The sequence below is a fragment of the Sapajus apella genome, unplaced genomic scaffold, assembly GCF_009761245.1.
Source record: "Sapajus apella isolate SASKATOON/1434 unplaced genomic scaffold, GSC_monkey_1.0 scaffold37, whole genome shotgun sequence".
NCBI lineage: Eukaryota > Metazoa > Chordata > Mammalia > Primates > Cebidae > Sapajus > Sapajus apella.
The window spans coordinates 2,889,873-2,904,087 of NW_022436977.1; the positions used below are offsets into that span (position 1 = coordinate 2,889,873).

General features: G+C 41.1%; 1 protein-coding gene across 6 annotated transcripts in view; it reads right to left on the reverse strand.

The window, feature by feature from the left end:
- Nucleotides 1–14,215, reverse strand: part of TLN2 (talin 2) — a 458,983-nt gene that overhangs the window by 244,544 nt on the left and 200,224 nt on the right. For all 6 annotated transcript variants that reach the window (XM_032297261.1, XM_032297255.1, XM_032297258.1 and 3 more), the window contains one exon: nt 11,769–11,844. The gene's annotated coding sequence lies outside the window, so the exon portion shown is untranslated. The remainder of the gene's footprint in view (nt 1–11,768; nt 11,845–14,215) is intronic.

The following is a 14,215-nucleotide window of genomic DNA, read 5'->3' on the forward strand; positions in this document are numbered from 1 at the left end:
TGTAGATGATCTTTAAGTTCTATCTTTTTGACATATATACTGAAATAGTGACAGGAAATAATAAGGAGGTATTTCAAAATAGTGGGTGGAAAGAGGGAAGGGGACAGAAGAAACACCACTGGTTCAGAACTGATCATCTCTGAACTCGGGTAGTTAGTGCACAGTCCTCTAGAAAACTCTCTTTACTTCTGAATATGTTTGAAAGTTTCCTTTTTTGAAAGTATGAACAAACAAATCTGGCAGGCAGCTCCACTGCCATTCCTCTCATTAAGCACGTGAGCCCCAGTGACCGTGGGAGGGAATACAGGAATTTACAGTGCTCTGGGCTTGTCAGTGCCTCTTGGGATCCTGTCTTGATGCTGATAATGAATCCACTGTTTAAAACATGGCCCTTAAACACAGGGGCCAACCGCTGAGCAGCAGGCTGCTCCAACACTGGAGGAAAAGTCCACTTGCTGGACTCACTGGAAGATAGTATACTGGCCTCTAATGTGGCACCTTCCTAAGGGGTGTTCACCAGCCAATTTTGTCTGTAAGGAATTTTTGCCTGATGCACTGAATTTAGTTCACCCCAAGTAAGGTTTCACTGCACCTCACTGAAAACTTAGACATCCTGGAAAGAGCCCAAGTCCCTGCACAACCTCTGTGAGCTCTCCCACCAGCCCTCAACAGCCTACCTCAGGACTTCATTCTAGCTGAAAGAAAACTAAACTTACATCCTATATAACCCACTGTTGTTTTCAGTCTTTTCAGCTACAATCAGCAAAAACTCACATCAACTTTCCCACCTCCTCTTGGAAACCTGCTCTACCTGCTCTAGCAATATCCCCTTCTTCCTCTGAGCTTTCTTTCTGCTCATTTGTCATCTGCCACAGACCTCTCTACACAGCCGTGTTTTTGGAAACATGTAAATACAACAGAACAACGCACAAAAGTCATTGTATCCTTCACGGTCAATTTTAATTTCCTTCCTAGGTTAGAGTATTGAATCCACTTCCTCTGAATCCAAACTTCTGAGAAGAGTGGCCAACAGGGACAGCAAGTGCTCACTCCCACGTACACGCTGCTTGCCCTCTGTGCCGGCAACAACCTCTCCAAAGGGAAGGCAAATTAACCGAGCATCCGGGACGACCTGGGTGATGAGAGCCAAAAGTTCTCCTGCAGGAGAGATTGAGTCACTCCTCATCCCTGAGAGATAAATAAACTGAAGAATATAGAACATGACTTGGAAATATTTAGGATCAGGTAAAAAGGCTTTATAAACTTCACTGATGTTTCTCTCTCTTGATGAAGAGTTGGGGTCTGCCTCAGATTTAAATTTTCCAAATAGATTTGTGCCACTACAATGGTTTGTATCTAAGTTTCACCAGATTTGTAAAGCTATGAAGATTACTGATCTTTGTACAATAGAATAAAAACTGTCGCATACAGATTACAAATCTATTTGCCCAGCATTCTATTCTGTCCTTACAACCAATTGATAGAAAAAACTTCAAGTCAGAGTGAGATCACTGTAAGCTGATGAAAGGGTACCCTGGATTGCTTATCACGATCAAGTTTAAATGTGAGAGACAACACCCCTGGTCACCACTGCAGCCGGTTAAATATTGACTCTCCTCTATCCCTTAACACTTTACCTCAATAAGGCCAAATGTCTCCTCCTTAAGTAACTGAGGCACAGATCAAAAGAAGTTTCCTTTTATCCAATACCTGTTTGGGAGCATAAATGTAACACGCCAAGATGTTTAAAGAAGCATATTTGCATGTGGTAATGCCACCATCCTGGCCTGACACAGAGGTAACGCGGAGGAACTCCATCCACAGCCACCCGCTCCTTACTGTACTATTCCAGGGGAAAGCAGAGAACAACTGATTGGTAACAGGTCTGTGGAGAGACTCATGATTCCACGATCAACGCTTCATCTAGTTCCGTATAGTGAGAAGGAGTGGGAAGGACATCAACACTGTGTAAGAGTCCCATCTCCCAGGGCACCTGCCATCCATCTGGTCACTACCATAGGAGGTAACTCACAAATACCACCATACTAAAGGATTTATTCAGACCACCATTCTGAATTTACTTTTAACACTTCTGTTTTCTCTCCATTCCTAAGAGAAATGAAATTTTCCTCAGAGAAATGGAGAAAATTCCATTTCTGTGAGGAATGGAGAGAAAACAGAAGTGTTAAAAGTGAAACTTGATTATCTTTCTAACCTTTCTTCCAAAATAACCTCAAAAATACACAAGGCATTAAAAGAATCAGATATACTTGACACACACACACTTACACTTCAGGCTATGAGAAAATACAAAATACAATAATGGTCATTGATAAAATACCTTTTTCCATTTACCAGCAGGGTTGGTTAAGAGGTCCAACTTTCTCACATCACATTTTCCAAGGGAACATTAAGCAAAGAAGGATGTTCCGTGTCCACGCACAGCAGAATTCTTTAGAATGAGCTCTTGGCCACAAGGCACACCCACAACAAGGATGAGGCTAGGAACGAGGCAGAGCTGACTCTGCTAGAGCAGCAGAGATTTTCTGGGATAAAGACAGAGATCTCTTGAGGAATGTGTGACATGAAAGAGACAGAGAAGTCTTTTCCGACCTATAAAACACAGCTGGACACCATGCCCTCAGCCCGCCCCAGGACCCAAGAAGCACTTTCCACTCAAGGAATGGTCTCAAAAGTCATCTACCCAGGGTCTAACTTCTTTGTGTGTGAAATGTCAGTGACAACATCTGTTCTACAAGGCTGGTGTGTGAATTTCAAGAGACACCAGGCTTCAAGTATGTAGGTGCCTAACGCATCAGGTCCTCAATAAATGATGACTAATTTTATAGATCAGGCCACTGCCCCATCCAAGACACCACAGCCTGAGCTGATTCTCCAATACAGGCTGAGTATCCCTAATCTGAAAACCTGAAATCTGAAATATTCCAAAGTCTGAAACGTTCTGAGTGCTGCCAAGACACCACAAGCAAAAAATTCCACAACTGACCTTATGCGACGTGTCATAGTCAACATACAGTCAAAACTTGGTTTCACACACAAAATAATTTTAAATAATGTATAAAATTACCTTCAGGCTATGTGTATCAGGTATATGTAAAACATAAATAAACTTCATGTATAGATGTGGGTACCATCCCAAAGATATCTCATTACGTATACGTAAATATTCCAAAATCTGAAAAAAAACTGAAATCTGAAGCACCTCTGGATCCAAGCAGGTTGGATACAGAATTCTCAAGCAGCAGTAATCACGAGCTTCCCTTGGCTACTGGCACTGGCTGAGCCATATGCAGCACGCCTAGAGATCAACCTGTCCTGACCAAGGAGGGCGGGCTGTGAGAGCAAGACCTCTAGAAACAAAGTGGGTTCCTGAGAGATAAGATGGGGTGACCAAAAACCTAGAAAAACTGGAGGCTAGCTTCAAGGCAGCTGCTGCAGTATAAAAGGGGAATCCAGGCTGAGCGCGGTGGCTCACACCCGTAATCCCAGCACTTGTGGGGAGGCCAAGGTGGGCAGACCACCTGAGTTCAGGAGTTTGAGACCAGCCTGGCCAACATGGTGAAACCCCATCTCTACTAAAAATATAAGAAATTAGCTGGGTGTGGTAGCATGTGCCTGTAGTCCCAGCTACTCAGAGGCTGAGGCAGGAGAATCACTCCAGCCTGGGAGGCAGAAGTTGTAGTGAGCTGAGATCACATCACTATACTCCATCCTGAGTGACAGAGTGAGACTGTCTCAAATAACAAAGGGTAGGGGAAATTCATTTAAATATACTCTACTGAGGGGCAAACAGGTGAGGACTTCAGGCTCAGAGACTTAGAATCCCACTCCACAACTATGTTCCAAAGAAAACAGCATCTACTTAATCGTAATAGAAAAAAATACCGCTAATTGGTTTTTAACATCCAGAATCTAGAGATAAAATCATGGAAGCCTTTGCTGAGCGAGATTAAAGAACAGAATATAGGTATTACAAACCCTGACAATACAAAATTAATGGTACAGCTGCCTGGAATTGAGGGGTTGGACTGGGAGCATATTGTTAGTAGACAAGAAATAGTGTGTCTAGGAGACAGAAAAAGAATCAGGTTGCCTGTGTCATCTGAGGGTACAGAGGGGAACAGCAGACTGAAAGTGACAATCAGCTGTAGGAAGGCAGGGAGATGGGGATGGTCAGAGTGAACCAACAGCGTGATCTGCCATCCCAACAAGCCCCCACAAAACAGCCTGTAAGACTGATGAAGTGAGAAGCCGAGCTGCAAGCACTGTATTTATACATGTGGAAGTCACTGTAAAAGAAGTAAAAAGTATCTATAGGAAAAAAAGCAGTTGCTCTAGGAAGTAGAAATAAGTGAAGGAAGGCAAGATGCTGTTGCTTTTCATTATAAGCTTTTCTGTAATGTTTCCTACTTTTAGCCACTTGCATGCAATATTTTGACTTAAAATTCATAATTATTATTTTTTTGAGACAGCAACTTGCTCTGTCACCCAGACTGATGGAGCGCAGTGGTGCAATCTCAGCTCACTGCAACCTCTATCTCCTGGGTTCAAGACATTTTCATGCCTCACCGTCCAGAGTAGCTGGCACTGCAGGTGCACCCCCACCACGCCTGGCTACCTTTTATATTTTTAGCAGAATGGGGTTTCGCCATGTTGGCCAGGCTGGTCTCGAATTCCTAACGTTAGGTAATCCACCTGCTTCGGCCACCCAAAGTATTGAGATTATAGGAGTGAGCCACCACGTCCAGCCTTATAATTAAAATTTTTAAAATATATTAATAAATAAAAATTATAGAACGTGCTAAAACATGTTATCTTAAAATATGTATATCATATAATGACTAAATCAAGCTAGTTAACATATGTATCACCTCACATATTTTTTTGCGATGAGAATACTTAAAATCTACTCTTAGCAATTTTCAAGACTACATTAACTATAATCACCATGCTGTGCAATAGATGTCTTGAACTTATTCTTTCTAACTGAAATTGTGTGTCCTTTGACCAACAACTCCCCAACACATGGTAACCACTTCTCTCTACTTCTTTTTTTCCTTTTTTTGAGACACAGTATTGCTCTTGTTGCCCAGGCTGGACTGCAGTGACACAATCTTGGCTCATTGAAACCTCTGCCTCCCGGGTTCAAGCCTCTTGCCTCAGCCTCCCAAGTAGTTGGGATTACAGGCACCTACCACCACACCCGGCTAATTTTTATACTTTTAGTAGAGACAAGTTTCACCATGTTGGCCAGGCTGGTCTCAAATTCTTGACCTCAGGTGATCTGCTCACCTTGGCCTCCCAAAGTGCTGGGATTATAGGTGTGAACCACCACGCCCAACCCTCTCTACTCTTCTAAGTTCAACTTTTTTCGATTCCACATGTAAGTAAGAAGGTGGGTATTTGTCTATGCCTACCTTATTTCACTTAACATAATGCTCTCTAGGTTCTTCCACGTTGTTACAAATGACAAAATTTCCTTTCAGGTTGAAGAGTATTTCATTGTGTATATATGCTCCATTTTCTTTATTCATCCACTGATGAACACTTACGTTGATTCCATGCCCTTGGCTACTGTGAACAGTGCTGCAGTGAACATGGGAGTGTTCATCTCTTCAACATGTAGGATTGCCAGCTCAAATGGAAGTTCTATTTTTAATTTTTTGAGGAGTCTCTAATCTGTTTTCCATAATGCCCATCTTAACTTACATTCTTTCCAGTTATGTGCAAGCATTTCCTTTTCTCCACATCCTCACCAACATTTGTTACCCTTCATCTTCTTTTCTTTCTTTTTGAGATGGAGTCTGCTCAGTCACCCAGCTTGGAGTGCAGTGGTGCGACCTTGGCTCACTGCAACCTCTAACTCTCAGGTTCAAGCAATTCTCCTGCCTCACCCTCCCACGTAGCTGGGATTATAGGTGCCCACCACCACAGTTGGCTAATTTTTTTATTTTTTAGTAGAGATGGGGTGAACATGGGGAACATGTGGCCAGGGTGGTCTCAAACTCCTGACCTCAAGTGATCCACCCACCTCAGCCTCCCAAAGTGCTGGGATTACAGGCATCAGCCACCACACCCAGCCCATCTTTCTTCGTTTTGATAATAACCATTTTAACAAGTGTGAGGCATTATCTCATTAAGTAATTTTCATTTCCCCGATTATTAGTGATATTGAGTATTTTTTCATATACCTGTTGGCCATTTGTATATCTTCTTTTTTTTTTTAGACGGAGTATCGCTCTGTTGCCCAGGCTGGAGTGCAGTGGCGTGATCTCGGCTCACTGCAAATTCTGCCTCCAGGGTTCAAGCGATTCTCCTGTCTCAGCCTTCTGAGTACATGGGACTACAGGCACACGCCACCATGCCCAGCTAATTTTTGTATTTTTAGTAAAGACAGGATTTCACCACGTTTGCCAGGATGGTCTCGATCTCCTGATCTTGTCATCTGCCTGCCTCAGATTCCCAAAGTGCTGGGATCACAGGCATGAGCCACCTCGCCCAGCCTGTATATCTTCTTTTGAGAAATGTCCATATCATTTTTTAAATTGAGTTATTTGTCTTCTTACTATTGAGTTGAGTTCCTCATATATTTTGCATAGTAACCCCTTATCAGATGTACGGTTTACAAGTATTTTCTCCCATTCTGCAGGCTGCCTCCTCACTCTTGGTTGTTTCCTAAGCTTTGCAGAAGCTTTTTAGTTTGATGCAATCCCATTTGTCTATTTCTGTTTTCACTGCCTGTGCTTTTGTGTTTATATCCCAAAAAAATCCTTGCCCAGACCAATGTCACAACGCTCTTCTCTCATGTTTTAACAGTTTTACTGTTTCAGGTCTTTCATTGAAAGTCTTTCACGCATTTTGACTTGATTTTTGTATATGATGTGAGATACGGTCTAATTTCATTTTTCTGTATGTGGATATCCAGTTGTCCCGACACTATCTATTGAACAGACTGCCCTTTCCCCATTGTGTGTTCTTGGCGTCTTTGTCAAAAATCAATTGAGGTGGGCATGGTGGCTACATTGTAATCCCAGCACTTTGAGAGGAATCACTTGAGCCTAGGAGTTTGAGACCAGCCTGGGCAACACAGGGAGACCTTGTCCCTATAAAATACTAAAAATTAGCTGGGCATGGTAGCACATGCCTGTAGTACTAGCTACTCAGAAGGCTAAAGTGAAAGAACCACTTGTACCTAGGAAGTCAGGGCTACAGTGAATTGTGATCTCACCATGGCACTCCAGTCTGGGTGTCAGAGACAGATCCTATCTCAAAAACAAAACAAAACAAACAAATAACAAAAATAAAAATCAATTGACCATAACTGCATGGATTATTTCTGGGCACTCTATTCTGTTCCATTGGCCTCTGTGTCTGTTTTTATAACAATACCCATACTGTTTCTATTATTATCGCTTTGTGGCATATTTTGAGGTCAAGTAGTATGACTCCTCCAGCTTTGTTCTTTTGGCTCTAAATTGCTTTGGCTATTTGGGGTCTTTTGTGGTTCCATACAGATGTTTCTTATTTTAGGCTATTTGCATACAATATTTTGACTTAAATTTTTTTAAATAAAAGATGCCCCATAAGACCATTGTTTAGATCACAGCAGCAGGATTTTCCTCAACATTTATAAGGCTTTATAGTGGTGTGTTGTCAACACTGCAGCTGGCCTTACATGTGTTTATTTTAATCTTAGTAAAGTCAAGTATATAGTCTATAAGTAAAACACTAGTTATTTTATGGATTTGGAAAGCTGTCCAATTCTGATTTGTTGTAAACAGAACAGAATGGCCTTGATGACCATTTTAGATCTTCACAGTATGGAATTTCACAGCTAAAAAAGAAAAGTGATTGTTTTTAAAGGTTCAAGTTCTACAGAAAACTACTCAATTGCAGATAAATGTATTCTAGAGTCATCGAGTCCATGAAATCCAATCAATTCTTAGACAGAAAGGCTCAAATCTTGAGTTCTCCAGGAGGGCTTCTTAATGTGGAAAGAAATTAACTGATGAACACAATTAGCCGAAAAATGCAAGAAAACAGACATCCTATTATATCACAGATTAGTAAGTTTAATTATGAAAAACAGCCTGGAAATTGTTAGTTGTTCTGAAACATGTATGAAGCACAAACGGCAGAGTGAGGAGCCCAGCCTAGGTCCAGGAATCTTGATTGACAACGCTAAGGAGGACTCTCAGTCACTTGGGGAGCCTGCAGGTGGGAAAGCAAGTGATGCCTGCAGTCATCAAGAAGCAAAGAATCAGCTAATGGAGGGTAGCAGGAAGACAAAAGTGCATAACAGGTTACATTTTGAATGAAGTAAAGGAAGCATAGAACAACTCTTCACTGACGTCATAGCCCTTAAATGACTGGTACAGAATGACAAAGAGCTGCAAAGATCCTCCTTTGATTTTCACAGATTCAACAACCCTCCCTAAACAGCAGTGGGAACTAAAAATTCCCTGAGAGCCAAAAACAGTATTTTTCATTGAAAGTAGATTTTAAAATATTTTTCTTACAAGCCTGCAGGGAATACAGAGATAAGGTCAAAATACTGCATTTATTCTCAAATCCAGAATATATCACAAGTCATTATGTAAAATGCTAAACAAATCGTTTATCATTCCCCCACACCATCTAACAATCTCTCTTGTCTCACACACACACATCCATGCATGCATGTAACTCTTTAAAGCATCATGTTTATTCTGGCAAAGCACGGCCGTCTCAAATTCTCAATTGCTCATCCCTATAAGATCTCATCCAGAATGTCTTAGCCTTATGAAAGGCTCAAGAACATGATTGATCGGTTACATTGTTCATTTATTAACTTTTATTCAGACTTGGACTGGTCCAAATCACTTAAAGCAATTCTCCTTTCTCTGGTTTATGTCAAAATAAAAGCTCCTGCTAGCATTTACTCATGACTTTATATATACACTTTCAGACATGTCAGTATTTCAGGTAATCTCTCATATTGCTACACATTTAAGACAAATGTTTCTGTTGTTGTTCAATACAGCTTTTTCCTAAAAAGGAAGAGAATAAATACTCCCAGGTAAAGGAGGCCCATGTGATGGATACCAATTAGGCAGTAAACCAAGAGTTGACAGTACAGAAAACAACTAGGTAAGTCTGTCAAATTTCATTGAGGTTTCCCAGAACATTAGAATGTTAAAATGAATAAAGGCCAGAAATCACTAAGGGAGAATTCCAAAGGACTGAACCACCATACTCCAATCAATGCAGAGGACGTGTAACTTCTCAGGACTTTCAGAAGCAGCTAGGATTGTACAGACTTCTTGTAATAGGTATTGCTGCTCTTCCCCATGTTACTTTACTGTGCTAAATAATTCAGCCCATTATTCCGTCTGTCTTCCTCCCACTCTCCTCATCACACACACACACACACACCCCCCAAGGAGAAGTAAACAGAAAGCACGGTTTTCCATTTCCTACAGATGATGGCTTCAGAATCCACCTGGAACACTCCTTTCAGATATGAAGTCTTGGGAAAGGCACAGATCTGATGTGTTTCCTGTCCACTGTGCCCCAGGTCCTTCAGCCAGATTGGACCATTGAGCACCCTCTGTGGGTCCTCAAAGGACAATATCCACCCCTGGATTCCCAGATGGCCCTCTGGGCAGGCAAGCTCTTCTCCATCCTGAGCACACCTGATCCCACTGCCATTAGCTTGGAACTCCGAACTGTGCCCTCAACCTCCACACAAAGCATGGAGCTCCTCACACCCAGGGTTTGCACTGGTCTCGATGGAGTCTGCATTCCGCCCACCTCATCCCTGGCTCTCAGCATCCCCCCATCCCAGGCAGATACTTATCTGTCAGATCACACCTGGCCAGAGGCTGCCCCACAATGGTAGGAATGGAGGAGTCTGTACACTTCCATGAGGCTACTTAAAACTCTGTCAAGTTTTGTCTTTACTTTGACCATGGTGTGACTCAAAGCTTAACTGGATGTTCCCATAAATGGGCCAATTTTACTGAACGCTCCCAACAGAATCATCTCTTCCCTTCTGCATGGTCCTCTGACCTGAGTTCAGCCATGCTAGCTGTCACAGAATTTTCTGGTAATAGGCAATGTACAGTACTTTTCTTTTCTGCTTCAGAGGCGACTATACAGTCTCAGCGGCAGAAGAGCCCTCAGCAGTCATGTGCCCCAGTATTTCCCAAACACCAGTTCTCGGGCCAATTTTGCTCAGTCTATGTCTATCAGTCACTGGACTACAGAGAAATGAGGAAGAGATAATAAATAAACAGCATTTTCATAATGCTAAATATGTACAGTCTAAGGACAAATTGAGGAATAATCGTATTCTTTTAGTATTTTTCCTCTTTGACAAAATCATATTAGTAGATGGTAGTTATTTTGTGAAAATAAATCTTTGTTGAAAATTCCACACGCAAAATTCAAAGAACAGTATGTAAATATAGCGAACCTGCATTCACCTATGCAGCTTTAATCATCAATTTTCTTTACATATAGCCAAAAAAATTAGAAATAGGTCCTGAAATATTTTTCTCCCATTCTAAAAAATTTAAAAGTATAGAAATGACTAGATTAGGCCAATCTACACAATTTACAAACGAAGAAAAAGAGACAATGATTAACCTGTCCCAAGTTCTGCAGCTGGTCAGAAACAGAACTGATACAACTGGATGTGCCATGATACAGCTATTGGGTAAGAGCATCAACTAAGATCAGCAGAAGAGCCCTGTGTCTCTGCCCAGGATACTGCACACACTACTTGGGATCATACAACCGCACCCCCCAGGACAACCAAAGAAGGAAAACAATAATCTACAACCAAAGTTTACTTTATTTCATGCTCGAACAACTATCTTGCAACCATGGAGGGCTCCAGGAACCACCAACAAGTTTCAGTTCAAAGACCACTGAAAATATCAATGACAGACTGTATAAAGAAAATGTGGTACATACACCATGGAATACTATGCAGCCATGAAAAGAACAAGATCATGTCCTTTGCAGGAACATGGATAGAACGGGAGGCTATTATCCTTAGCAATCTAATACAGGAATACCAAATACCACATGTTACAGGAACAGAAAACCAAATACCACATGTTCTCACTTCTAAGTGTTAGCTAAATGACAAGAATACATAGAAAGAAAGGGGAAGAGAGGACAACAACACACATTGGGGCCTATCGGGGGTTGGAGTGTGGGAAGAGGGAGAGGATCAGGAAAAATAACTAATGGATAATAGACTTCATACCTGAGTGATGAAATAATCTGTACAACGAACTCCCATGTCGCAAGCTTACCTATGAAACAAACCTGCATGTGTACCCCAAACTTAAAAGTTAAAAAAACAAAGTCCAATGGAATTTTCTACATTAATTCCTTACCCAACACTAACCCCTCACAGCACCCTAAGAAAAGATTTATGAAGCAAACCAGTGTAAATGAATGAGAATTCACACTATAAGGTCCAATATGATTAAAAAAACAAACAAACAAAAAAAAAAACAGCTACTCAACCCCTCCTCTGGGCCCCTAGCATCACCTCACCAAACTACCAGGAGGAAAAATCAGACCGCAATGGGAGCATTAGGACCGGGCACTCTACACACCTGCCTCGAAGAACCACAGTGAAGATCAAATGAGACAGCGTAACAGACAGCAGGTTAACACTTAATAAAGCTATACCAATGCAGGGGTTTGGACAATTGGTAAGAATAAAGTATCTTTGTTAAAGGACCTACCTTAAATTCTCAGTTTCTATTAAGAGTGAATTTCCCTGAAGATATCCCAAAGCATGTGAGAAGCCTCCTGCAGCACCTAAAATAATAATAAAAGTCATCAGAATCAGGTAATGTTTTTGAAAAAGAATCGCAATCTATACATTTGGTCATTTTCCCCACACTAAGCATGAAAGGAAATAACTCAGGAAATGATGAATTTCCGCCACAACACATGGGCTGGGAATTTTCTTTATCCACGGGGAATTCAGGTCCCAAGACACTTACTTTGAAGACCAAAATTATGTTACTGCTGGCAAAGAGACAAAACACATTTTCTTCTTCCTTGTGGTAGGAATGCTTTAATGACTTCGAATTTAAACGAAAATCAAATACAGGCATCCACCTCCCTCAATGTTGGAAACAAAAATCTCAGGCACTACACTGCTTCTTTTTAAAATGAGTTTGCATGAGGTGCTCTTGCCTTCTTCTCTTCCTATTTAGTTCCTCTAATATGTCTGTGAAGTAGGCCCTTCTTGATTTTGCTGTTCTCATGTGGCTCCTGGTTCTCCAAGGCACTGGAAACTTACTCCCTGGAAACCCATCTGAAGCAGAGAGGCACTATAATCAATTGTAGAAATCAACAAAATCGCCTAGACACAGTTAACGAGCAGGCGCCTGCATGAGAACATGCACACGTATGCACGAAACAGAATAAACATCCAGCAACAGAACTAAGGATTCATATGAAACAGACCCAAGTACGTGCAATCAAATCTGGGTGGGTATGACAGACTAGTTAACAAATGGTGTTAGTTAGCTACTTCAAGAGAAGAAAACTCTAGATCTCTCTCTCCCTACTTATGGAAGAATAAGCTCAAAATAAAGCAAATGAGTACTAGGAGAATATGTACAGGGATAGTTTTATAATAAGGGGATAGGAAAGGCCTTTTTAAGAATGACACCAAAATATGTAACTATAAAGGACTGAAACATGTAGCTGGTGACAATTTTTTTTAACCTAAAATTTCTGAATGGAAAAATAGAACAGAAATTTAAAAAACAAACAGTGAGGCCGGGCGTGGTGGTGCATGCTTGTAATCCCAGCTACTCAGGAGGCTGAGGCAGGAGAATCGCTTGAACCCGGGAAGCGGAGGTTTCGGTGAGCTGAGATTGTGCCACTGCACTCCAGCCTGGGTGACAAGAGCAAAACTCCATCTCAAAAAAAAAAAAAAAAAAAAAAATACAAAACCAAAGTCAAAAAAACAAGAAGCTAGAGAAAATGTTTACACATGAGACATAGAAAAGGCTGCTAACCTCACTTTACAAAACGTCCTTGCTATACTTTGGATGTTTGTCACTTCCAAACCCCACGCTGAAATTTGGTCCCAATATTGGAGGTGGGGCCTCATGGGAGGTATTTAGGTCCCGCAGGAAGATCTCTCAGGAATAGATTAACGCCCTCCCTCGAGGGTAAGTTCTTACTCTGTTAGTTCCTAAGAAGGCTGGTTAATGAAAAGTGCCTAGCACTTACCTCCCCTTTCCTATGCCTCCTCTCTCACCATGTGATCTGCCTATACTGGCTCCCCTTCCAACATGAGTGGAAGCAGCCAGAGGGCCTAGTGGCTGCAGATGCCAGCTCCATGCTATGCATACGGTCTGCAGAACCTTGAGCCAAATAAACCTATTTTATGAGGGTTCCCTTTTCTGCACATCCTCACCCATATTTGTTATTGCCTGTCTTTTGAGTAAAAGCCATTTTAAAGGGGGTGACATGATATCTCATTGTAGTTTGGATTTGCATTTCTCTGATGATTAATGATGTCAAGCACCTTTTCATATACCTGTTTGCTATCTGTATGTCTTCTTTTAAGAAATGTCTATTCAGGTCTTTTGCCCATTTTTTAATCAGAATATTACATTTTTTTTTCCTATTAATTTGTTTGAGCTCCTTAGTACGACCACTATGAAGAACAGTTTGGAGGTTCCTTAAAAAAACTAAAAACAGAGCTTCCATATGATACAACAATCCTACTTTACATCCAACACATCTATAAAGATCTCTTTATAGATGCACAAATAGATCTCTTTATGGGGTAGGGGGAATAAATGTTGCTAAATGCCCGCACACGAGACATGTTGAATAAACCACATAGACATTAAAGACAACGATGGAGGCTTATATTGATTAATATGAAAAGATATGGTATGTACACAAAAGAGATAAAGTCAGTATACTGCAGAGATATATGAATTCCCATGTTTATTGCAGCACTATTCACAATAGTTAGGATTTAGAAGCAACCTAAGTGTCCATCAACAGATATTGGATAAAGAAAATGTGGTACACATATACAGTGGAGTACTATTTAACCATAAAAAAGAATGAGAGCCTGTCATTTGCATTAATATGGATGGAACTAGAGGTCATTGTGTTAAATAAAGTAAGCTAGGCACAGAAAGACAAGCTT